Source organism: Emydura macquarii, unplaced genomic scaffold, assembly GCF_026122565.2.
Source record: "Emydura macquarii macquarii isolate MOO-44397 ecotype Brisbane River unplaced genomic scaffold, CSIRO-AGI_Emac_v2 contig_1768, whole genome shotgun sequence".
Taxonomy (NCBI): Eukaryota; Metazoa; Chordata; order Testudines; family Chelidae; genus Emydura; species Emydura macquarii.
Window position 1 is genome coordinate 808294 of NW_027131905.1, and position 23693 is coordinate 831986.

Sequence of the window (23693 nt, forward strand, 5' to 3'; positions counted from 1 at the left end):
AGTTAATTCTGGGGGTACATGTATGATAACAATAAGCAATTTGTGACACGCTTTAGTGCAACTGGAAATACATTAAGGATGGAGAAATTGATGATGAGTATGGTTTTGCGAAACTTTTACTCAGCGGTGGCTTTGGTTTAGACCCACATCTCATTTCATCTGAATCCCCAGAGTTTGCAGATATGGTTAAATGATAATAGTTTTGTTCCTATTTCCACCATTTGGGAAAGAACGTGTAATATCAGCTTTGAACACTTTAAGCACATGCTTGTGTGTTTTGCTGAACTGGGGCCTTATTGAGCATCTCAAGAGCATGACTGCTGAGTATGGCCCCAGTCCAGTGTGACAGTCAGACTTGAAAGCTATAGGAGTTGGGGGAGGCCCTAGAATTGTGAAGGCCCTTTTCCCTAAGAACTGGAAAAAACGGTTACCTTAGGTTAGAGACAATTAAGTCCAATTAAGGGCTGCCAGTGACTTTTAAAACCTGTCTTCTGGTGAGAGAGAGGTGGGAGGGATGAGAAACAAGCTGCAGCAGGGTTAAGGGGAGCAGAGAGAAAAGGCCTTTTTAGATGGGGGAGGCTGTTCTCTTCCCTCTAGGGGAAACAATCAAGTTAATTTCTGTTTGGGGAAGGGCTGGCAACCAGAAGCCAGCATAATAAGGCAAGGTAGGGGGCAAGGAAATGTATTTCTTTTGTGTTGTGAGTTTAGGTTTTTTGCATAAGAGAACTAGTAGTGCTTACACTGAGGTCCACCTTGTAAATATTGAAAAATAAACCAAAGGGAAGAATTAAAAACCTCTAGAGGAGGACTGATTTACTCCAGACTGCAATCACCGGAGGAAGAATTTCAGAGCAATCTGAGTAAGCATTTAGATTTTAGTGCACCTACAAGAGTTGTGTTTAAAGCACATACAATGGCAGAAATGGAGTCCCGCTAGCTGTTTTTCTGTATTGGTGCATGCACAGTAAAAAAAAATGTACTCTTTCTTAAATACTGTTCTTAATTTGCATCCTCCAAAGATTTAGTGAGGCACACCAACTTTCAAAGAAATTCAGCTAAGTATGTCAATTTTAGACGACTTTGAAAGGTCCACCTTTAAGCAGATATCATGAAGCAACCTTAACTGCCATGACACTATAATGCACAAATTATTGTTACTTAAATTCTTCAGCAAGACTCCTGGAGATTCTGCAGGGGCCTCATATAAATGAAAAATAGAGGGCTTTTTATTGATTTACATGTGAAAATGAATAAAACAATAACAGTAGAACCTTCCATGTCACTTAATTTGATATTCAATTAAATGAATTTTATGACATCCTGACATTTTTAATCTTCAGTGGGCTGCAGAAATTTATATTGAAAATGCACAGCTATTATGAAAGTTGTCAGGGGAAAGCTGGAGGTTTGGGTGTTTGGTTAGGGGACAGGTGGGGTCTTAGCACCAGTATGACGATGCTTATTGGGGAATAAACAGATTATCTGGATGTTAAAATTATCTGCAGTGAATTGGTTAAAAACGTTGATGCTGAAATGTACGTGATTAGATTCCACATCAGTATCTAAAGAAATTCTTCCTAAATCTCTTAATTACTCCTGTTTTCTCATCATTCTGCCTCCTCTTTTTTGATTTAACATTAAGACAAGTAGCTTTGGTAGCCTCTTTCTTCTCTATGCATTTCAGAATTTAGTTCAAGTTACACGGCAGTGAGTCCTGTTCCTCCTACACTCCAAAAAAACACCACAAAAATCTCACTATGAAAGAAATAGCAAAAGATAAATGCTATCTAGCTCTTTAACTAGAGATTATCAAGCTCCTCCATCCTCCCTGCTTTCCATCTACTGTATCTTCCCCATTTCTTGGAAATGCAAATATACAGCAAAAGCCACAAGTTCAAAGCCTTCACTACGCTACCTGTCAAAGAAGTTTCAGTCTTGGATTCATTTGTAAATGTGAGAAAGCATTTTTTGCATAGCCAGTAGGGCTTTTTGAACTGTTAAAATTATCTGTTTCAGCATGAGAAGTGAGGAGTGTGGATGTTCTGCAGCTTATGCTAAGTACCAAGGCTGCTAGAAACCCTTCAAACAACAACACTAAAACAGACAGGGCCTGATCCTGATCTCACTTGTACTGGTTTTGCCTTTGTAACTAAATTGAGTTTGCTTGATTTACTCCTGATTTATGTGGGTTAAGTGAGAGGAAAATTAGATCCTTAGCAAAATGCTAATGATGAATTGCAATGCTGGTGTCAAAGTTGTGGTTTTTACTTGTGCTAGATATCTGAAAGAAAGATATTTTCTAAAAAGTTCACTGGATTTGCCACAGACTTTCGATATAACCTTTGGCAAGTCACATATACTGTGTCTAAACTAGGAGAAGAGGTCATGTTTTAAAACCTGTTGAGGAACATACTTTAACTAACATGATTTTAAACAGAACTTTGCACCTAGTACAGACAGGGTAAGTTGTGTTTAAAAACATGTTAGCTGGTTGTGGTCAATATTGGTTGAGGTCAATACACTTTAAAACACAGCCTATTTTCCTAGTATTGACATTGTCTTAGCATCTGATTTTGCACCCTTTGTTTAGTACTACTTGATGCAATGGTTTCAGAATTTGGCCCTAAACTTCTCTGTGTCTGTTTCTTTATCTATAAAATATCTGCCTTCTTATTCAGTGGAGCGGTTCCCAAGGGGCATACTACACATGTGCTTCAGGGACTGAACTGACTGCCTACCATAGGCTCTAAGCTCAAAACGGACCAATATGATGATCTAGTCTGACCTCTTGCACAATGCAGGCCACAGAACCTCACCCACCCACTCCTGTAATAAACCTCTAACCTATGACTGAGTTATTAAAGTCCTCAAATCATGGTTTAAAGACTTTAAGGTACAGAGAATCCACCAGCAAGTGAGCTGTGCCCCATGCTACAGAGGAAGGTGAAAAACCCCCAGAGCCTTTGCCAATCTGCCCTGGGGGAAAATTCCTTCCCAACCCCAAATATGGTGATCAGTTAAACCCTGAGCATGTGGGCAAGACTCACCAGCCAGACACCCAGAAAGAATTATCTTTAATAACTCAGAATCCACCCCTTCTTGCATCCCTTCACAGGCCATTGGTATAACTACCACCAGCAGATAAAGATCAGTCAATTGCCAGACTAGGCTGTCCCATCATACCATCCCCTCCATAAACATATCAAGCTCAGTTTTGAAGCCAGTTAAGTTTTTTGCCCCCATTGCTCCCCTTGGAAGGCTATTCCACAACTTCACTCCTCTGATGGTTAGAAACCTATGTCTAATTTCAAATCGAAACTTCCTGATGGCCAGTTTATATCCCTTAGTTCTTGTGTCCACATTGGCGCTGAACTTAAATAATTCCTCTCCCTCCCTGGTATTTAGCTCTCTGATGTATTTATAGAGAGCAATCATATCTCCCCTCAATCTTCTTTTGGTTAGGTTAAACAGGCCAACTTATTTGAGTCTACTCTCACAAGGCAGGTTTTCCATTCTGCAGATCATCCTTCTCTGCACCTGTTCCAGTTTGAATTCATCTTTCTTAAACATTGGGACCAGAACTGCACACAGTATTTCAGATGAGGTCTCACCCTGATGATCTCCACTAGTAACCTCCTTCCAGCCTGATAGTTCACCTTTCAGTATGACCCGCTGTAGTCTACTCTTTAACCAGTTCTTTATCCACCTTTCAATTTTCATATTAATTCCCATCTTTTCCAATGTACCTAATAATTGCCCAGGTGGAACCATATCAAATGCCTTACTGAAATCGAAGTAAATTAGATCCACTACATTCCCTTTGTCTAAAAAATCTGTTCTCTTCTCAGAAAAGGAGACCAGATTGGTCTGGCACGAGCTACCTTTTGTAAAGCTATGTTCTATTTTATCCAATTACTGTTAATGTCCTTGATGTCCTTAACTACTTTCTTTTTCAAAATTTTTCCAAGACCTTGCTTACTTCTGAGGTCAAACTAACAGGCCTGTAGTTACCCAGATCACATTTTTTCCCTTTCTTAATAATACGAACTATGTTAGCAATTCTCCAGTCATACAGTACAGCCCCTGAGTTTATAGATTCATTAAAAATTCTTGCTAATGGGCTTGCAATTTCATGTGCTAGTTCCTTTAATATTCTTGGATGGAGATTATCCAGCCCATCCGATTTAGTCCCATTAAGCTGTTCAAGTTTGGCTTCTACCTCGGATATCGTAATTTCTACCTCCATATCCTCGTTCCGATTAGCCACCCTACCACTATCCCCAAGCTCATCATTAGCCTCATTAAAAACGGAGGCAATGTATTTGTTTAAATATTCAGCCATGCCTAGATTATCCTTAACCTCCATCCCATCCTCAGTGCTTAGTGGTCCCATTTCTTTTTTCTTGATCTTCTTCCTACTTATATGGCTATAGAGCCTTTTACTATTGGTTTTAATTCTCTTTGCAAGGTCCAACTTGTCGCTTCACCAATTCTGCCATGATCACCCCTCGCCCCCCCCACCCATTCGGTGCTAACAGTCAACCCAGGACCTGACCTTATTAGGGTATGCCTATGTGATCGGCCGTGCCTTCGGCTCCCACGTCATATATGGGAAACGAAACTTAACTGACCATGGGAAACGAAACTTAACAGCAACCAGGAAACTAAACTTATTGCAAGTGTCCCCCAGCCAATCCAGTGCTGGCACAAAGCCCATAGCCCCATCCCTTGCTGCATCTCTGACCAATCAGTTAACCATTCATGTCCCATTTAGCCCATAAAAAGGGGTCTTTCCCAAGCCCCCGCTGAGAGCCTTCCCGAACTACCAGCCTGATCACCTGGTCCGGACTCTCCCGCTCCCGTGTACCCCCCCGAGCGCGAATCGTTTGTTAGCCGGCCGAGTTCGAGTTTCTGTGTTCATTATGCTGTGTCCCGTTCTCATCGGAGTGGTAAGGAGTTAATTATCAGCCCGTGTCCTCCCGCTAGCTGACTGTAACATTCCTTCATATCAGTCTGTGACTCGCAGTTAACTGTCTGTTGTCTCTTTAAAATTAGTCTGTGTTTTCCAGTTAACTGTCTCTTTAAAATTAGTCTGTGCCTTGCAGTTAACTGTCTGTTTAGCATTCCATCGTATTAGCTTGTGTATTGTAGTTAATTGTTTGTTTAAATGTGTATAAATAGTTAAAATTCTATATTATTTCTGTTGTCTTATAATAAATCCAGTTAATTACTAACTGACTCATTATTAACTCTCGAGGATCATTAACCTGTCGGAACACAACTCTATTTGGCTTTTGTTTAAGCTGGCCAGTGTTCACAGCATTGCAGCACTTGCTTCTGAACTCATTCCCCAGTGTACCATTTGCTTGGGAAGGTGCCAGGGAGGGAGCTGGGGGTTGGGATAAATTGTGGCTATTGAGAGGTGGGAATTTGTTGATTTATTAATGTTTAGTATTTATTAGTTAACCTTAATCCTTTCCTTCTCCCATCCTATTTTCCTCCTCCCAATAAAGTCCCCCTTTGTTATGTTGTTGTTTTGGGTCATGTTGTTTCTTTGCTGGGGTTTGTGTTGATGTACTTTGTTGTTTCTTGTGTAAGGGTTCTATACTCCTGGTCAGCAGCTGAAGCATTATTCATTTTCTCAAGAGACCGCGCCCCTTGTGTCCTGAGCACAATGAGGCGTCACCTTGGGTGGAGGCATCAGGCGTGTCAGAAAAGAACCCAGGACCCAACCCATACCAGGAGAGGGGAAAAGCTGCTCTAAACAGCAAGCACTCAGGGGAGGCTTGAGCCACATCTCAGGGGAGGGGTACACAGTCATTCAGTCTGGAAGTGAGAAAGCCAACTGTGGCAGTGTCTGAATATGAATTTAAAAAAAAAAAAAGTTGCAACTTCCTAGCAAAGCAAAGTGTTCTCAAGCACTGCTATAGCCTGAGGTCTCAAAGCAGCCGAGGAAGCACTTTTTGTTAAAACACTCAAAGTTGCTTAGGTGGTGTCTATTTGAATTTCTTGGGTCCTTTTTTTATTTTTACAGTCCTACTGGTATGAAATGCAGAGTGTTAGAACTCCAAATCTCTCCTACATCAGCTTTAGCTTGAGGGTGCTTATTGGAAAAACAATCACTACAATCTTTTATGGTCAGAACACCTCTCAGAAAACACATAGGCTTGCCAGGCTTCCATGCTCCTTTTCTTGGGCAGTCGTTGGAGGAGGTCACTTTGTATGTCAGATCTTTTACTTGGTGGCTGGCTTTTGACAAGCAAATCTGCTACCAAAAACTATCCTAAATATTTTAGTGGCATGGGTCCCATCAAACCTGCAGTGTGAATATCTGTGAGAAGAATAAGAATGTGATGGTTATTAGTGATGATGGAGAGATTTTTATCTAGCTTCTGGTACAGTCACTATCCCAAGTCCCAAGTTTGGAATTTCAGGAAGGGTAGATGGTGTGTAACTGCTAGGCATTTCCAGTAACAACAGAGATTTCTGAGCAATAAGAGAAGCTCTTGGAACAAATGTTGAAAGAAAAAGTAATTAAGGACATAGAGGAAAAGGTAATTGAGATAGAATACAATCTGGTTTTACAAAAGGTAGATCAAGCCAGACCAATCTGATTTCTTTCTTTAAGAAGATAACTGATTTTTTAGACAAAGGAAATGCAGTAGATCTGATCTAATCTACTTGGACTTCAGGAAGACATTTGATACAGTTCCACTTGGAAATTTATCAGTTAAATTGGAGAAGATGGGGATTAATGTGAGAATGAAAGGTGGTTAAGGAACTGGTTAAAGGGGAGACTACAGCGGGTCATACTGAAAGATGAACTGTCAGGCTGGAGGGACATTGCTAGTGGAGTTCCTCGGGGATCGGTCTTGGGACAAATCTTATTTAATATTTGTATTGACCTTGGCACAAAAATTGGGAGTATGCTAATAAAATTTGTGGATGACACCAAGTTGGAAGGTATTGCCGGTATGGAGGAGGACTGGAATATCATGCAAGAAGATCTGGAGAACTGGGAGTAATAGAAATGGGATGAAATAGTGCAAAATGCAAGGTCATGCTCTAGGGACTAACAAGAATTTTTGCTATAAGATGGGGACATATCATTTGGAAGCAACAGAGGAGGAGAAAGATCTAGGTGTATTAGTTGAACACAGGATGACTATGAACAGCCAATGCAATGTGTCATGAAAAAAGCTAATGCAGTCCTAGGATTTATCAGGTGAGCTATTTCTAGTAGAGACAGGGAAATATTATTGCCATTATACAAGGCACTGGTGAGACCTCCTCTGGAATACTGTGTGCAATTCTTGTCTCCCATGTTTAAGAAACATGAATTCAAATTCGGACAGGTGCAGAGAAGGGCTAATAGGATAATCAGAGGCATGGAAAACCTACTTTATGAGAGGAGACTGAAGGAGCTTGTGTTGTTTAGCCTAATCAAACGAAGGCTGAGGGGAGATATGATTACTCTCTCTATAAATACATCAGAGGGATAAATACCAGGGAGGGAGAGGAGTTATAAGTTAAGTGCCAATGTTGACACAAGAACAAATGAATAGCAAATATTCTCCATGGCCTGAGATGGGACACTAGATGGGGAGGGTTCTGAGTAACTACAGAGAATTCTTTCCCAGGTGTCTGGCTGGTGAGTCTTGCCGACATGCTCAGAGTTCAACTGACTGCCATATTTGGGATCAGGAAGGAATTTTCCCAAGGTCAGATTTACAGAGATGTTGGGGTTTCTTCCCCTTCCTCTGCAGCATGGGGCACTGGTCAGTTAGAGGTTTAAACTAGAGTAAATGGTGGATTCTCTGTAACTTGAAGTCTTCAGATCATGATTTGAAGACTTCAGTAACTCAGCAAGAGGTTATGGATCTATTATAGGAATGGATAAGTGAGGTTCTGGGGCCTGCAGTGTTCAGGATGTCAGATTATATGATCACGATGATCCCTTCTGGCTCTGAAGTCTATGAACCTATAAGTACAAACTACAAAGTGGCCTTCAGATATGGGTTGCAGTCAACATTCTCCTACATAAAATATCAAATCATGCTACCAGACATGCCTGCTTGTAATATTGCTATATCCCTGCAATATGCTTGGTTAATTTTTTAAAAATATTAAAATGTGTGAATATTTTCTTTCTATCATTTTATTTATTTTGCATAAACATTAAAATTATTTGAGTCCTACAAATCTCTGTTTACTGGCTGAACTATAATTGAGTTTTGTTTAGCACAGTTTCTACATGTGTTTATTCTTTACATCATGTATTAGAGTTTGTGGAGGATAGTTTAGTTCCCACGTAGAGGTTTCATGGTTTCTCTTCTGTTTCAATTTTCTGAATAGTGCAGCCTGGCTTCATTTAATATCAAACTTTCAGGACACAAATCCACCTGACAAAATACAGATCCAATAAAATCTACAGTAAATTACCTGAAAAAGTCATAACCAGCATGCATGGCAGGTAGATGTAGCTAGCTCTGATTTCCACAGCCCATTTTGGAGGTCACTGAATTATAACTTAAGTTGACAGTGTTAGAGACATGTGGATTTACAAAGGAGTCCTATTCAACATTTAACATACAGTCAGGCATATATGAATTAATACTGCATAGAGGTACTATTAGAGGGAGAAGAAAGCCAGTTAATATTCTGACATCAACCTTAAACCTTACAGGTTAAGCAAAAATATCATCAGTTGAATTTCTTGTGATTACATCGAGAGAAATGTAGAATACTAGGTATGAATTTGGTGTGGGATTTTTCAGAAATGCTCAGCACTGGCCTAATTCTGCTCTTACAGAAACTGATGGGAGTATTTGGCATTTGCTGCGTTGGGAGACAATTTAGGCAACGTTTCAGCACTTTTGAAAATCCCATCCTTGGCCTATAACATTTAATGGTTTGATTGATGATCTGCCAGTGCTTCCAGTGCTGATGTCCCTTGTGTGGCATTTGGAACGCATTTATTCAAATGTGAAATTGCAGAACTGCTAAGTGTCATATGTAACATATAATTTAAATCAGCTTCTGTACCAGATGACTGGAGGACAGCTAATGTGATGCCAATTTTTTGAAAAGGCTTCAGAGACGAACCCAGCAATTACAGGCTGGTAAGCCTAACTTCAGTACCAGGCGAATTAGTTGGAACTATAGTAAAGAACAGAATTATCAAACACAAAGATGAACATGATTTGTTGAGGAAGAGTCAACCTGGTTTTTGTAAAGGGAAATCATGCTTCACCAATCTACTATAATTCTTTGAGGGGGTCAACAAGCATGTGGACAAGGGTGATCCAGTGGATGTAGTGTACTTAGATTTTCAGAAAGCCTTTGACAAGGTCCCTCATCCAAGGCTCTTAAGCAAAGTAAGCTCTCCTGCGATAAGAGGGAAGAGTCTCTCCTGGATCAGTAACTGGTTAACAGATAAGAAACAAAGTGTAGGAATAAATGATTAATTTTCAAAATGGAGATTGGTAAATGGTTGTTTCCCGGGGTGGTCTGTAATGGGAGCAGTGCTGTCAAACATATTCATAGATGATCTGGAAAAAGGGGTAAACAGTGAGGTGGCAATTTTTGCAGATCATACGAAACTATTCAAGATAGTTAAGTGCAAAGGAGACTGCGAAGAGATACAAAGGGATCTCACAAAACTGGGTTACTGGGCAACAAAATGGCAGATGAAATTCCATGTTGATAAATGCAAAGTAATGCACATTGGAAAACATAATCCCAATTTTACATATAAAATGATGGGGTCTAAATTTGCTGTTACCACACAAGAAAAAGATCTTGGAGTCATTGCAGATGGTTCTCTGAAAATATCCACTCAATGTCCAGCGGCAGTCATAAAAGCTAACAGAATTTTGGGAATCATTAGGAAAAGGATAGATAATGAGATAGAAAATATCATATTGCCTCTTTATGAATTCATGATATGCCCACATCTTGAATACTGCGTGTAGATCTGGTTGCCCCATCTTAAAAAAGACATATTGGAATTTGAAAAGGTACAGAATAGGGCAAAAGAAATGATTAGGGATATGGAAAAGCTTCCATCTGTGGAGAGATTAATAAAACTGGGACTTTTTATCTTGGAAAAGAAACGATTAAGGGGGGGACATGACAGAGATCTATAAAATCATGACTGGTGTGGAGAAAGTAAATAAGGAAATGTTGTTTACTCCTTCTCATAACACAAGAACTAGGAGTCACCAAATTAAATTAATAGGCAGCAGGTTTAAAATGAACAAATGGACAACACATTGTCAACTTGGCGAACTCTTTGCCAGAGGATGTTATGAGGGCCAAAACTATAACGAGTACAAAAAGAACTAGAAAAGTTCCTGGAGGATAGGTCCATCAATGGCTATTAGCCAGGATGGGTAGGGATGCAAAACCATTCTCTGAAATGTCCCTAACCTCTGTTTGCCAGAAGCTGGAAATGGGTGAGGGGGATAGATCACGTGATGATTACCTGTTCTGTTCATTCACTCTGAAATACGTGGCATTGGCCACTGTCGGAAGACAGCATACTGGGCTAGATGGACCATTGGCCTGACCCAGTATGGCCATTCTTATATTCTTATGTTATGTACGAAAAAGTGGTGGTCCCTGCCATGGGAGTTAACTTTTGAGTGCTCATTCTGATAAGGGATTAAGCAGGAGCTCCATGGGATGGGCAGGCAAGTAATTATCCCCTTTGTATAGATAGGTTTATGTGATTTACCTAGAGAGCACTACGGTGTAGTGGATTAAGCACTGAGTAGGATTAGGCATGGATGTAGATACTTGGGTTTAATTCTGATTCCTCCACTAACTTGGGGGACTTTATGCTAGTCAGTTAACCTGTCCAAGTCTCATTTCTCCACATATAAATTGAGGGCAATGATATTTGCCCACCTCATAGGAATATTGTGAGGCAATTAATGTTCCTGAAATGACAAACTATAAACATTATGTTATATAAACCCAATATTATTAACATCAATCAGTGGTATAGATGGGTATGGAACATGGAAGCTCCTGGGATCCAGCCTTATACTCAATCCACTATATCATAATGCTCTGCCAGACATTGTGTTATCTTTTTGCAAATGATTGCTCAAACAGATTGCTAGGAAAGATGTGACAGTTCCACTGTTGTGTGGTTTTTGACAGCACAAAATAAGGAGGACATTTAATTATGGATACATTTCATATTAGTTAGCCTGAGACTGTTACATATTCATTATTGTTTTTTAGAATATATAGAACCAACATTGTGTGTTAGACATCAGCTTAATGCTGCCTGGTTGAAGCTGGTCCAGAGATTATGCACGTACAAACATGCACACACACACAGAGTTACATTCAGGACTTAAATGGTGCAGTGGACCATAAACTAAGAATAGACCCAAGAGAGACTGTATAACTACATGGCAGATTAATAAGGGTTATAGGATCAGTGTATGTATTCAGCTAATTGTATCTAATAAATATTTGCTCTGATGTGATTGTATTAAAATATGAGGATTAAAAACTTCTGAGGTATATTAAGTACTGAGGTGTGAATAAGGGAACAAAAGCCTTGGCCTATCACTAGAAATTACCAGCATGTTCAGACTTGAAGTAGCTTAATTCAGAATATAAAACTTGTTTTGATAGACTGGTTTGAGGCATTCAGATTACATGGCCAGTCCATCTCAGTTGAGTGCAGATCCAATGAGCTGAGCCGAGCCTCGATGCTGACCAAACCAGCTTTCACCAGGGCTTCAGTGTTGTAAACCTGGTCCTGCCATTTGATGCCCAGCAATTGTAGGTATCGCCAGTAGAAACTCTCAAGCTTTATATTGTGTCGCTGATAATGGATCCACGTTTCACACCCCTAGAGCAATGTCATGAGGACAACAATATGATAGACTTTGATTTTTGTCTGTTTCATGTTGTTTCATGTTTCATCTGTTTCGTGATGTTTCATGATTCCATGTTGCTTCCATATTTGGTGAATCTGAGCAATCCCCTACTCGCCCCATCCAATGTGAAGGAGGGGCTGGACTTATGGGAGGCAAAAAGGAAAAATCCTGTGCAGTAAGGAGGTAAACGCCTCGAATCCAGTTTGTATTTACATTTCCAGTGGAGGTAGAAAGTTGTTTTCTTTCATTTTATTTTTTAAATCGCTACTCTTCTAAATAGTAAATTACTTGCTACCCCTCTGATTTAATTCCTGCTTTCTATTTAAATCTCAATTGGCAGACTTACTAACCTTCTCTGATATTTTTTTTTTAAATGAGAAGTGAAAAATTGATACTGGAATGTTAGCTGTTAGCATTTCCCCTGAGCATGTACAAATCTATGAATCTGGGGCTATAATTTCAGTAGCAAAGGTTCATTTGTACTTTTCATTGAAACTAATGTATTAACTAACAAGGCCCTAAGCTAGGAAGGTGTTTAGGCATCTGTCTAACTTGAGACATGAGTAGCCCCAGTGACTTCTGTTGACTTAAAGTTAGGCATGTGCTTAAATACCTTGTTGAATTTGGGGCCTAAGGGCCAGAGATACAAAGGGATTAAGGTGTTGAAAGATACAGAGGGGCATCTAGTTTATTTTATAAAAGTCCCTATGCAAGTTAGACACCTAATTCCCATCAAAAGTCAATGGGAGTTAGTTAAGCGCCTAACTCACTAAGCACCTATCTGTCACTTTAGGAATATAAGTCCCTCTACATCTGGCACTAAGGCTCAAATTCTCAAAGGCATTTTGGTGTCTAACTCCCATTGATTTCAATAGGAGCTAGGTGTCTAAATACCTTTAAGCATTTATGTCTTAGTCTTTGTGTGGATCTGGGTCTAAGAGCCTAATTCTGTCATTCTTACTCTGTGAGTAAGAACTCAATGGACTGCTTTTATAGTAAGGAACAATCCAGCATTTGTAAAGGTGGAAGAATCAGGCCTTAAATACTCACCACTGTAAGGTACATGAACCCTTGCTCCCACCTGGAGACCCACTGGAGTCAGTGGTTCCAGAGTTGGCATCAGAATCTGGCCACCCTGAGTTCGTAATGCAGGATTATGTCCCAAGTGATCTAAAACACACAACTGTCTGATATTAAAGTGACACTGTACAAGCACTTTGACTTTAACTCTGTTGTTATGTGTTTGCCAGAAGCTGGCAATAGGCAACAGGATGGATCACGTGATGATTACCTCTTCTGTCCATTCCTTCTGAAGCACCTGGCATTGTCGGAAGACAGGTTATTGGGCTAGATGGACCATTGGTCTGACGCAGCATGGCTGTTCTTATGTTCTTATGGTGTAAGAATGGCTTTTGGACTTTTAGATAATAGTTGAAAAAATAAACTCTTTTGGATACGTGCATTTTAAAAAAAATAACTGCTGGTTTCTCAGACACAGTCAAAAAATTACAGTGTGAAATCCTGGCCGCGTCTGAAGTCAGTGGGAGTTTTGCCACTGACTTCAGTGGGGCCAGGCTGTCACCCCCGGTGAGTAGTTCTCCCTGCTTGAGCTGTAGCACCAGTTAAGTAGCAAACACTGTAATCCAGAATGCAGTTCCCTTTGTCTCCTTTGCCCACTCCCAACTGGGAACTGAATGTTGAAAAATGACGGGGATCCTGTCATTGAGAGGAGCCTTTGAGTGTTCCAGTGGAAAGTGTTTTTCATTTGGCCTAACCGTGGGACTTTGGCAATGGTATGTTGTGTGTCTGTAGTGAAGTTAATATGAACATTAGTCCTTTTAGACCATGTTTGGCGTTAAGTCAGCTGCACTGCATATATGTAGAGCATGAGCCCTGTCTCATACCTGGCACACTTTGTAAGTGCATCAGGATTATATACTTCTTGAAGCGTATGCACCAGCCCAGTGCAAGTGTGTGTATGTGGTAGGATGACAATTTCATAATGTGTGCATCTGAGGGCTCAATCCAGATCCCACTGAAATCAGTGGGAGTCATTTTAGTCACTATAATGGAAACTGGATTGGGTCCTGAAGGAGGCAAGGCTCTGCATGTATCATGATGCACTTTTTTAAGTTACTCATTTTTGTATGGTGCACTCAATGAGGTAGGGCTCCTCAGGACCCTTGGTTTCACCACATAATATACAGCTAGTATGATGGGAACTTTCATCTCATGCAGGATTGGACTCTCAGTGCGCTTTGTGTAAGGTGTACAATAAGGCGCACAGTGAATGAACAGCTCCTTCATGGGTAACTCTCTCTTCGCCATTGTTTCCTCACTGCTCTTCTCTTTTTTGGTTCTGTCTGTGTCTTCAGTTCTTCATTCTTGTACCTACCACCTTCCTTCTCTCTTTTATCTCTCTTTCCCAATCGTTTTCGTTTTATATGTATCTTTGCTTTTCTTCCCCAATATTATATTTCCATCTCTCTCTCCCTGTACCCTATACCATTTCTTTCCTTGTTCTTCATTCTCTCTCTTTCTCATCCTACTAATCTTCTTGCCCCATCTCCTTTGCTCCTTCTCCCACACAGAAGATGGGGGCCCAGTCATCTTCCACTCTCAACAGTGTAGCAAAGAATGGACCAGAGTTTCATCTTCTTTTCTTGTGGTCAAGGGGAGAGGACAATCTGGCAGCAATGCTCAGAATAGAGGGGGTAGGTCCTCAGATTCATCTTCTTGCTGGCAAACAGAACGTAAATCAGCATTGCAACAGAAATCAAAGATGTGGGAGCTGTCCCACATCCTGGTCATTCTGGGCTCCAGCAGGAGACTTGTTTTGGAGACAGGGATGGATCTGTGGAGGCCAGACCAGTGCTTTCTTTGCCCAGATTTTGAGGTCCACTCACGCACCAAGGATCTGTTTTCATCTGCAGTGTGTCTCTTTTAACACCAATATGGTTACATTAAGAATGGCGTAGTCTCTCTATTAGATGTATTCTTCTAATGCTGTTTTTTTTTAAATGAGGTGGAAAGCCCTGTGCTTTGAAATATATTGGTTTGTTTAGTCCTCACCCTGTGCTTTTGGTATGCTTGATAGAACATAGTGTCAATGTAATCCCAACAAAACTATTAATTATGCTGGGGAGCTCCAGTCCACACCTATGATTGTTTCACATCTTTCTAAATCCAGGGCCAGATTTACTAAGGTATTTAGGTACCTAATTCTCATTGAAATCAATTGAATTTAGGCATCCAACCTGCGTAGATGGTTTTGAAAATCCCATTAGGCACCTATCTGCATCTTTGGGCACCAAAATATCTTTGAAAATCTGGCCTCATCTCTATTTGACCAGACTTTGATTGTGGTTTAAAATTAATAATCTTCTTCTACATGGTATAGATTATTTTGCTATTCATCATGGCCTGATGAAGAGGCTTTGATTCATAGAAGCTTGTCTTTTGTTGGACTAATTAATAAGTTATCTCTTGCAACTCTGTATTTTATGTACTTAAAGGCATTTCTATAACACTCATCACTATAGCAACTGAGGATATTACATTGTAATTTGCTATCTCCCAGGGCTGCAATTTACGCTTCCATTTTCCTCTGACTAGTCTAACATGTGCTATATATAATTCAATGAACTCCCCTATCTTGGCATGTTAAGATTAATCATAGACCACATGGCCTAATGCCAGAGATGTTTGTATGTTTGTATTTTACTATTTCATTGTTAAACACTCACAAATGCCTGGTCCTTGCCAAGATACAGAAAAGACACTTTCCCTGCCCCTAGAGCTTTGGCCTTGAGCCTTCAAAGATTTCCACATGTGCTTAACTTTACTCACTCAATGGGAATACTCCCAGTGCATAAAGTTAAGCCCAGGGGTACATTTTTGCATGGTTGGGGCCTACAGTTTAGATGCAGAATTTTATATGACACACAAAGTATTTGTACTGGAATCCATTTGTTATTTATTTATTTGTATTCCCTTACTGGCTAGGTTCTCATACAGCCCCCATCACTGTGATGTATGAGTGCCACTGAATAAGCAGAATGTGCTTCTGCTATCATATGCTATGAACCTATATAATTCCTATCTTGCACACAGTGATATGCAGATTTCTCACTCCACTGATGCTTACCAGTAGAAGATAATGTTGAGAGATGATACCACTAGTCTGATTGGCTAAAATATCAGGGCATTAATTCTTTAGCAATAACCTTGTGCATATAAATTCAGACTCCCTCACACATTAAATAAAAGATCACATAACTATGATTTTTTAAATTTTATTTTCAATTTATAGTAGCAATGATAACCTCAGTACAGGACATTTCAGAGGAATTAATGACCAGCTTGGATTAGTAGCACTCAGCTACATCTGAGGCCATCAACTACTTCCAGCAGTAATTAATCTTCAGGAATTGCCTTGCACTGCTATCATTATTGCTTACACGTATTGCAAACCAGGAGATGCATTAGAAGAAAATAAAGGTCACTTGAAAAGGTCTGCACTGCATCTTTTTTTTCTCTCTCTCTCTCTCTCTGATTTTGCACAGTTCTAACCAGTTCTATCAGAGACCACAGCAATGACTCTGAGTGTGAAAAATCTCTGCTGTAAGCCTCCCAAAGCTTCCCTAATCAACACCAGTCAATTTCAAATGTAGTACCAGACAGGCACATCAGAGACTCTTCAATGAGGTTCTTACTGAAAGAATGAAACGAAAATAGTTCATCAAAAAAACCCACCTTCCTTTCCTGTTCACAATTGGCATTCTTCCCAGAGGTGTGCCAAGGCCCTGATTTGATGATCTTGTGCATACTGGTTTGATCATAAAGGTAATCTACCAAAGAAGGTAATAGTTATTCTCTGTTTGGCTCAGCCACTCTTGCAGGTAACAAACCTCAAACCGATGAATTGATTGTGGTCAACATTTTCAAACCTGGGTGCCTGCAGTGAAGCTCCTAAACTCACATTTGAGCACCTAATTTAAAATGGCCTGATTTTCAAAAGTGCTAAGCGCTTAAATTTTGGCAGTTAAGTTCGATGGGAGCCGAGCGTGCTCAGCTGACTACTTTCGTTTGAGTACCTAATTTCAGGCAACCTCGGTTTAACGTAGCTCTGGCCAATGTTTTGGCCTACGTCTAGTGTCTTTTACAATAACTGATACTGGTTAAATAAAGCTTTATATGGTCATAGAAAAGTGAGTGCTATGTTGTTTGCAATTATATTTTTATTTATTTTATTTTATATTTATTTTATTTATATTATATATTTTATATTTTATATTAATTATATTATATTATATTATATATGATATTATATATGATATATATTTTATTTATTTATTGCAAGCTTGTGCGAAATAATGCTGGATACTGAGGACTTGACACAAGTAGGGAGCAGAATTAGCAGTAGATTAAGTAAAAATTCACATCAGTTTTATCTTTTCTGCAACACACCTATAACCATGAACTGCATCATTGTTATGCTGTCAAAAGTATAGATCATTTGGCTGGTATGACAACTGCAGAGTAGAATAGTATCTATGAATTAATTTGTCAGAAATGAACTAGTTCACAAAATATACTTGTCGCTCAAAGTACACAATTAAAATGAATAATGGTGAGCATGGAACACTGATAGACTGAGGTAATTTGAAGTTAGCCATGTCTAATAATGTTTGGCCAGACCCATCAGAACGAAAGCAGTAACCTGAAAGAAACATGCTTTACGGCTTTTATGCTCAATTATAGTTATTACCTGTTCTCCAAATATGATCTCACTCTAAGGCAAAAAATGCAATGGGCTAAACTATCATAAAATCCTATAGTGAGAGATCTGGGTGCAGAGATGGGAGGATAATTAACCATTGGAACAATTTACCAAGGGTAGTTGTGGATTTTCCATCACTGGACATTTTAAAATTAAAAGATTGGATGTTTTCCTAAAAGCTATGCTCTCCTTCAATAGTAATTATTTTGGAGAAGTTCTATGGCCTGTGTTATAAAGGAAGTCAGACCAGATGATCACAATGGTCCCATCTGGCCTTAGAATCTATAAAGATCTGCAATGATATTGCATTATGGTTCTTTGAATGCCAGAGTGATGCAGCTACAAAAATCGTAAAATACAGAACTCTGGAAAAGGAGATGGTATGTTATTTTATTTATTGGTTCATTTTAAAAGAAAATTTATTGGGGGGACCCTTGAATACATTCAGACGGACTCTGTTTACAACCCACAGGTTCATTTTACGTCAGAATTCAAAAAAGCGAACAAGAGCATAAAACAGAGTGAGATTAAAAGTATGTTAAGAGAAAAAGACAGAGTAGAGGTAGAGGAAAAAGAAATTAAGATGTATATGTCAGAGAGTGTTTGCAGTCAAAAGTGTGAGTTTGTTCATTATCAGACCTGACAGTAAATCATCCTTGATATCATTACTTACCATGTGAAAGTTGGCACAGGTGTCCTAACATGGGACATCAAGTCCTCTCTGTCCTGCTGTGATTAAGTTACCACTGTTCATTTTCAGTTGCATTCAGTATTGTACAGAAAGGGGTTTGACTTTAAGCAATAACACCAGTGGGGTGTGCACTACAACACTCCTTTTTACCTAGACCAAAAGGTTGGCCGGTCCATGAAAGCTTCATTTTCAAAAGTGTCCACCTTTTTGGGTGCCTGTGTCTTTGGGTGCCCAGTGTCAGGCCAGATTTCCAGAAGTCCTCCATACCTGCCATTTCTGTTGAGTTCAACCTTTAAAAGCATGAGTGAAACTACTGTACTGACTAATGCATAGTAAGTAGATGTAGAGATATGGAGAGAGGAAGGCAGAATACACTAATTGGGGATGTGACAAAAAATGAAATCACTTGGATTCAATAGGCACTGCAGATACTCAACACCTCTGAAAATCAGTCTTTTGTTTTAATTCTGTGAGGCTTCTGCTTCTACAAGAAACGAACAAGAACGTTCTGTCTCATCGTATGGTCAATGAATGATAATTTGTTCTTATAATACTAAATGAACCTGCTGGCTCTTTCCTGCCACTTGAACTGGTGGGAAAGTATTAGCCAGAGGAGAGCGCTGCATTACCAGGTTCAGTATAAATAGGGTGACCATACATCCTGTTTTGCAGGAAAGTCCCTTTTTTAAGCCCTGTTCCAGCCATCCTGACTGATTTGGAAAAAGTGTGCATTTCTCCCATTTGCTTTTGCCAACTTGATGTGCTGTCAAGAGCAAACAGGACAAATGCCCACTTTTGTCAAAAATGAGGGTGCGGAGGAATGTGAAAGTGGCAGGAGTGCAGCAATGCAATCCCATGGGGGTTGGGGGGACAGGGCTCCAGGCAGGGGGCAGGCAGGGCTCACATGAGCAACAATGCCAGCCCTGGGTGGGGAGGGGGGTTGGTGCTCGGACTAGCTCCACGCAGAGAGAGGGGCTCAGGTGAGTGGTTTGGGCCAGCCCTGCATGGAGTAGGGAGAGGGGGAGGGCTAACCCCACATGGTGTCCCATTGTCCCTTTGGGAAATATGGTCACCCTAAATATAAAGCAAGCTCATAATCACAGGTACAGCAAAAAGAAGCATGTCTTGAAGTCAGAGGGGATCAGCTGACGAGTAAGGGAGGGGCTAGAGGTCTAGCTGGGAGCTGACTGTGTAAATGCTGTTGCAGGTAGAGGGTCAGCAGTAACTACAGCAGGAAGAAACAGGCAGCTGCCTTCAGGGAGGGGCATGGTGTGGAACGATCCCAGGGAGACTCTTAGCTTTATCGCCCTGTTCTTGATGGCCCTTAGGGGTTGAGTTAAGGACTGTTGGTTTTGAACTTTATCATCACTGTTGAAGTCCTTATGCCTAGGGCATTTGCACCTTTATTTTTGCCAGCCCTAGTAAAATAGTCTTCTGTTACTTGCTTGAAATGTGTCTACGGGAACTCACCAAGAGCTGGAGTCTGTAGAACCTACTGCTTGCAACAGCACTTCTCTCTCCTCTGTGAGATTGTAGTACACAGGGCACATGCTACCATACATCTAGAAGGGGCTAGTGAACCACTTAACCTCATGGTAAGAGTTATGCTTGCTACCACAGGAAATCCCATTGACTTTAATGTGATAATGCATGAAAGTAAGAACTCTCCTTGGATGGATCTGCAGGCCCAACGATTTTAACTTAATATTTTGCTGAAGAGCATTAGTGGGTGGATTTCACTGGAACCAGGCAAAACTGGAATTTTCTCTCCGACCTGTGCTCTTTCAATTCAGCACATTTGAATGAATCTCTTAGGGCAAAATCCAAAGCCCAGAGCCCAGTCCAAGTAGCTACTCTGAGTGCTAGATCGATGTGCGGGGAGAAGAAAAGTAGGCATTCTCTCCACCTCATGCCTGCAGATATGCTGAGGATCTGCTCCATGGAGGACTGAAGTAGCCCTCCATGACTGAGATGCAGCCCCACACCATGAAGGGTCAGAGCAGCGGAGGATCTACACAGTAGTAGACCCTCTTTCCCGCTCCATCTTTGACCACCCCATGCCCAACTCCCGTGCACCAGGCGCCTGCCCAGAGTGGGGCTCTACACCACACCAATGTGTCCAGCTGCGTGCATAGTTCCCTTGACTCTAACTCCCTCCTGGTCTTATGAGGTAGAACCACACTGGTTATGTGGTTGGGGGATTTCTGTAGCCCTGGGCATCAGGACTGGATTTGACCTTTACACTTAATAGTTCTGGATAATTGTTTTACGTATGCCAGTAAATACAATGAGTAAAGTCAGTTGCAATTTTTCAATCTCCCCTGCAGACTGTTTACTTGCTTTTATCCCAAAGAGTTTGCACTCAGAATTTAGCCTCCATAGAATAGTTTATTTTCTTTATTCCCTATACCCTGCTTCAAAGCTCTCCTACTGCAAATTCAGATTATCTGTAGGATCTGTTGCCTCTTTTGGGTCCAAAATTGAGCAAGGAAGCATTTGTCAGCCCCTGAAGTGCACCAATAATGCCAAATCACAAAGCTTTGCAACACAGATCTCATGGTACTCTATGGACCTAAGATCCCAGTTCAGAAAAGTACTTAGACCCATTCTTAATTTTGACCATGTTCTGAGACGTAAACATATTACTTAAGTGCTTCGCTGAATCAGGGCCCAAGGGTGAAATCCTGGTCTCATGGAAGTCAATGGCAAAATTTCCATTGACTTCAGTAGGGCCATGTAAGATACCACCTAACTTGCCATAATTGATGCAACACTTTAACTCACACAGCCTTTTCTCATCTTGTAGAGCAAGTGCTTAAATCCTAAAACTGTCACTCAATCTGTTGGAATACAGAGAGTTGCTCTGGAGGGAAAATAAATACCATTAAAGCAGTGAAAAGCTGCTTATCTGCTTTAGAAAACAGGAGCCTAAATGTTCATTTTCTGATCTGAGGACAGTCACCAGTTTAAGGTTGAAAAACAGAGAGCCTTTTAATAGACCCTAAAACCAAACAAACAGTTGGCTCAGTGCTGAAACTTGAAGCACATCCTGCTGATAAGATTAATTTGGGGATGAGGTGACATTGTTCACTGCTGCTCCCAGACACAACAAATAAAATAAAATAAATAAATAACTCAGTCACTGAAATAGAAAAACACAGCTGTAGCAGTCTGGCACTGTTACAACCCTCTCATACAACTAGAAACATTACATCAATAAAGCACTTTCAATGCTACCCCACAGAAATAAAACAGAGGCCCCTCATCAATGTAGAGCAATGAATTAAATAGTGAGAGTCATACTACACCTGTACAGCAGAGTAATAAGCCGACGTAGTAGCAAGCAAATTTTCTTTACTTACTTTCAATGGAATAATTTTTTAAATAAATCCTAATATATGAACTAGGGACAATTTTTCGTTTTAAACCTGCTGCCTATTGATTTTGTTTGGTGACGGCTAGTTCTTGTGTATGAGAAGGGGTAAATATTCCTTATTTACTTTCTCCACACCAGTCATGATTTTAAAGACCTCTATCATATCCCCCCTTAGTCATCTCTTTTCCAAGCTGAAAAGTCCCAGTCTTATTAATCTCTCCTCAAATGGAAGCTTTTCCATACCCCTAATAACTTTTGTTGCCCTTTTCTGTACCTTTTCCAGTTCCAATGTATCTTTTTTGAGCTGGAGCAACCAGATCTACTCACAGTATTCAAGATGTGGGTGTACCATAGGTTTATATAGAGGCAATATGATATTCTGTCTTATTATCTATCCCTTTACTAATGATTCCCAACATTCTGTACGCCTTTTTGACTGCCACTGCACATTGAGTGGATGTTTTCAAAGAAGCATCCACAATGACTCCAAGATCTCTTTCTTGAGTAGTAACAGTTAATTTGGACCCCATCATTTTACATGTATATTTGGGATTATGTTTTCCACTGTGCATTGTTTTGCATTTATCAACATTGAATTTATTCTTCCATTAGGGTGACCAGATAGCAAGTGTGAATAATCGGGACAGAGATGTGGGGTAATAGGTGCCTATATAATAAAAAGCTCTGAATATCGGGACTGTGCCTATAAATTCGGGACATCCGGTCACCCTCTCTGCCATTGAATTTATCAGCATTGAATTTCATTTTGTGTGTAAGGAAAACAAGCTGTTATATTCCAGCTGTATATTTCATAAAGATCTGTTCTGTATGTAAGTACAGCTTATCATGTGAATAATAGGTTTATGGTCTTTCTGAATTCACCACTTAAGGGATTTTTAATCTAGATCATGAGGATGCCTCATGAAATGATCCAAAAGTTGCATACTTCTCCATAAGGAATTCATTTTATTTAAAGCTGATTCTCTAAATGAAATAGTCAAATCCCAGGCTGCCGCTGTGAACTAGGTGTGACTAAACTAGAGGGTAGATCATTTACCACCACATTCACATTAGTGTGCAATTGAAAGTGATGAGATGATAATGTAGTGTATTAGTCTCAGTATCATAGCCATGGAAGAACTCACCAGGTAATTGCAATGTAGCATCATGTTTCTGCTTGGCCAAACCATTGTTTAGAAAATACCCCAGGAACGTGGTGTTATCACAGAGTTTACTAAGATTATACTGTGAAATAATTAGAAAAGCATGACTGTCTTTTCATTTCAGAGCTTACCTTAGTTGTATATGAATCTACAAATGTCTTATTTAGAGGATTTGTTTTTCTCTTAATTAATGACATCTCTAATTTTGAAAAGATCAAAGCTTTTTTGTGGGCAAGCTATTTTTATGGCCTTTATCACTTCGTAAATAGTATGTTTATCTCAAATCAGTTCAGATATTATATCAGCAACTAAATTTATATTGAATTTAAAACAATTTAATTGAATTTAATTAACTTAATTCCATTCTAATATGTATGATATGTGAGTTTGATTTATTGTGTATTTTGTTTTACTTTCTAGATAGAATAAATAAAATAACCACTAAATTAACCCTCTGTGGCAATACAGTCAAAGTGACCTTCTTTGCCTTCGAATTTGTTCACACCGGAATTGAAATCATTTGCAGTACTTCATATTTTCCAACTTATTTAGTTACATTTCAACTCCTCTAAATTTGGTTGACTCTAATTTATTGTAATTCACATAATGCTAAATCCAAACAAGCTAGATAGAATTTCAAATATAAAATGGATGGCCTAGAAAAATCCTGATAAACTTTTTGCCTGGAAGACAACAACATAGATGATAAACCATCTCAGGATTTTTAACTGCATATCGTAGCATAGGAATTGCCATACTCGATCAGAGTCATGGTCCA

General features: G+C 39.8%; 1 protein-coding gene across 1 annotated transcript in view; it reads left to right on the forward strand.

The window, feature by feature from the left end:
- STK32B (serine/threonine kinase 32B) overlaps window positions 1–23693 on the forward strand; it is a 256531-nt gene that overhangs the window by 190065 nt on the left and 42773 nt on the right. The gene's annotated exons all lie outside the window — the stretch shown is intronic.